The 3,979-nt window shown below is 36.7% G+C and overlaps 1 pseudogene; it reads left to right on the top strand.

The window, feature by feature from the left end:
- The first annotated feature begins 1,129 nt into the window (after positions 1-1,129).
- LOC105822167 overlaps positions 1,130-3,979 on the top strand; it is a 22,087-nt pseudogene continuing 19,237 nt past the window's right edge.

The raw sequence follows: 3,979 nt of genomic DNA, 5'->3' as shown, positions 1-3,979 counted from the left end.
TCACTGAACAGCTTCCAGTGCCTAATTCATTTAATAGGATCACATTTGGACATTGAATTGTTTGTTTAACTAATATTTATCCACACTTACCATGCACCAGGTTCTATTCTGGATTCTTGGAGTATACCAGTGAACAAAATAATAGGATTCCTTACCCTCAGAAAGCTTATATTCGAGTGAGTAGAGACAGGCTCTGTCTGAATACATAAACAGGTAAATATATCATAGGTCAGAGAATGATAAGAGCTAAGAAGAAAGATGAAGAAGGTTAAGGGAAATACAAAGTGATGGATGTTGCACTGCTATAAATAGATTGCTCAAGAAAGCCTTATTTCAAGTGATGAAATGTAAACAAAGAATGGTGGGGGAGTAAGCCATGTGGTTCTTATGCAGTAAAAGTGTCCCAGCACAGACTAAAGCAAGTGCAAATGCCCCGGGGCAGAAATACACTAACTTTACTTAAAGAACTGCAATGAGACAGTGTGAGTGAATGAGAACCACAGTGGGGGAAATGGCAGAGACAAATTCAGTGAAATGGAGAGAAAGCTTATCCCATGGACCTTGGTGATGGCATGGTACATCTTTTAAAATTTTTATCCTGAGTGAGACAGGAAACTCTTAAAGTGCTTTTGATCAGAGAAGAAACAAACTCTAACATAAGCTTTGCAAAGATCACCCTGAATACTTTATGGTGAATGGCCTCCATAGGTCACAGACGGAAGTCAAAGTAAGTGACAAGAACTCATGGAAGCGGACGGAAGAAGAATCATGAGGAATGGGACAAAAGCTGCAAGGGATAACCATCTTGAACTGTTTTTTCTGTTTCCTATGGGAAACCTCAGGAAGCCCAGCCCTCCTTTATCAACTTCAAGAAGCGCCTTTACCAGTATAGCATAAGCATTTAATCTTCTGTATTTCAATAAAAGTGAAAACAAATGAAGCTGGGTGTAGCCAGCGGCTTGTGCCTCTAACTCCAGCTACTTGGGAGGCCAAAGCAGGAGGATTTCTTGAGGCCAGGAGTCTGAGACTAGCCTGGGCAAGTCTCATCTCTTGAAAGAAAAATAAAAATCTACGAAAAATGAACTGTGTCTTTTTAGGTCCTCTAATAGAGAATATAATTGTAATTACAATGGCGGGTAAATGAAAATGAAGAAGTTAATGGTGTTTTCTAGCTTTATGGCTCATATAATATCTGCACTTCACTGAGTGAAGAAAACTGGCTGTGACTTACTTTCAACAATAGGGAGAAAGGAAATGGTATCTAAAACTACAATGAGATACCACCTCACACATATTAGAATGGCTACTATAAAAAACAAAAACAAACAGAAAATAACGAGTGTTGGCAAAGATGTGGAATAATTGGAATTCTGTGCACTCTTGGTGGGAACCTAAAATGTTACAGCCTCTGTGGAAAACAGTAAGGCAGTTCTACAGAAACTTAAAAGTAGAATTACCGTATGATCCAGAAATTCCACTTCTGGGTATAAACCCAAGATAATTGATAGCAGGATCTAAAGGTATATTTGTACATCCATGTTCATAGCAGTATTACTCACAATATCTAAAATGTGGAGGCAACCCAAGTATCCATAGAATGATGAATAGATAAGCAAAATATGATATATACGTATGACAACCCCAAAATAAATGATGGAGGCAAAGATCTCAATCAAAGGAGGTTTATTAAGCAAAAGTTTGAGGACATGCCCCAGGAAAAACACAAACCACAGAAGTACCTCTGGCTGTTTCTGAAGGAGAATTTGGGAACTTCAGCATTTAAGGGGATACAGAAAGAAAAAGGAGCAGGGGAGTGGGCAGTGAGGCAAAATGGTTGCATTCTTGAGAGGCCCAGGAAATCTATATTTTACATAAGATAAGGTGAATGTTAGAAAAAAAAAAAAAAGGAACCGAAGGGAGCATTAATTATGTAGATGTCCCTGGGTAGGTGGAACAATGTTTGATCTTGTCTCTGTTCTGCACCTGGGAAGGTAAACTTGTAATTCATTATTAGTGTGGAATGGAAAAAACTTTAGTTTTAGAAGCTAGATGTAGCCTGGAGACCTAAAGTTACAATTTGCATGTCCTTGCTTATAGGAGGCCAGCAAGGAATTTTCTTATGAATGATCAGTGGGGGCAGTCCTTGTAGTTGCCTGAGGCCTTTCATCTGTCAGTAGGGATCTGGCTGATGCCTAATGTTAGTAACAGCTGTTCATTTGGAAAGGGGTGTTGCATAACTCAGCCTCCAAGCTTGACCTTCCCTTTTACATAAGGAATAAGGGTTGTGGTCCTGAGATTTTTCTTTTCCTTTACATATATAATGGAATATTATTTAGTCTTAAAAAGAACGGAAATTCTGACATATGCTATAATATGAATGAGCCTTGAAAACACTATGCTAGGTAAAATAAGCTAGTCATGAAAACAAACAAACGTTGTATGATTCCACTTATACAGGTGCCTAGTGAAGTCAAATTCTTAGAGACAGAAAGTAGAATGGTGGTTTTTAGGGGCTTGGGAGAGGAGGGAATGATAAGTTATTATTTAATGAGTATAGAGTTTCAGATTTATAAGAGTAAAAGAATTCTGAAGGTGGACAGGGGCGATAGTTATGTTACAGGCAAGTAATTCCCAATGCTAGGAATCACGTGAATTCCAAGTGGGTTGTTGGCTTCACACAAGAAAGAATTCAAGAGCAAGCTGACAGTGTAAAGTGAAAGAGAGTTTTATTTAGGAAATATAGAAGAAGATCTACTCCACAGAGTAGAGGCTAATTCTCCCTGCTGAGGAGAACAGCACTTTTAGTTTTTGGTTTTTTTTTTTTTTTTTTTAAGCAAAGTTTTGATCATAGGCTAAGCAGGAGAAGAATATTTGTTATTTCTTGAAAAGGGGTGGTCATTTCCTAAAACTGGTGACCCTTCCTTTTTTTTTTTATTTTACATGGTCCCTCCTGGAACCATCATGGTGCCGATGGGAGTTTCTTTCAGCATGATAATATAACTAGGTTATGATGAGCTACAAGGTTAAGCAGCTGCCAATTTCCTTGCCATCTTGGTTTGGACCGGTCTTAACTTCTTCTATCACCACATCCTATCTTTGATCAGGGTGGTTAGGGGCTTTTTGACTCTGTATTAAGCAGTGCCCACCAGTTCCCTACCTCAGTTACAGGAAATTATGAATGTACTTAATACCACTGGATTGTACACTTAGAAAGGGCTAAGATGGTACATTTTTTGTTATATCCATTTTGCCAAAATAAAAATTTAGAATAAAATGATGATATAATCAAAGGAGCAAAAGACAGAGAAAATTTCCAGAGGACAACTATTAATAATCAACTTACATAGAGGAGAATTAAGCTGCTGAGCCACATCGATGGAAGAAATGAAGTTTAAATATATTATTTAATGTTTCAAAATTAATCAAGAAAAGAATTGAAAATCACATCATCATCAAATATTAGGAAGACTAGGATAGAGATATAGCAGCTATATTTCATTTATATGAGGTAGTCAATGGCATTGTATTCTGCATATCAGGAAATAGATAAAATAGGCATTATTGAGAATTCCAAATATTATCACCAGAAAACAAGATCAGAAATAATTTATGGAAATTACATCTACTATGGGATACTGAAGGTGGGGAGAGTTGTACCGGAGAATATGGTTTTTATTATATGCCTATCAGTACTACTGGATTAGTTATCTCATGAAAGTATTAATTTGACAAAATATTTTAAGATTTAATCTGTCAGCACTTTTAATACTATACAGCCATCCACAAATCAGATAATCCTTAATGTGTTAGTTTTTTATAATGTTTGTCATACATTGGGAAATCAAGGAAAAAAAGTAAATTATTGATAATACGATTGTATGATCCTGACACTACAAGAAAAAAGTTATAGGTAAATATGTGTCTTTCAGTGATCTAATGTTGAATATCAAAACACCTCAAAACTCAATGGCTGGCCGGG

This window comes from Propithecus coquereli, unplaced genomic scaffold (genome assembly GCF_000956105.1).
Source record: "Propithecus coquereli isolate 6110/MARCELLA unplaced genomic scaffold, Pcoq_1.0 Scaffold6, whole genome shotgun sequence".
Lineage (NCBI taxonomy): Eukaryota > Metazoa > Chordata > Mammalia > Primates > Indriidae > Propithecus > Propithecus coquereli.
Note: the sequence above shows the minus strand (reverse complement) of the source record. Positions and strands in the feature narration are given on the sequence as shown.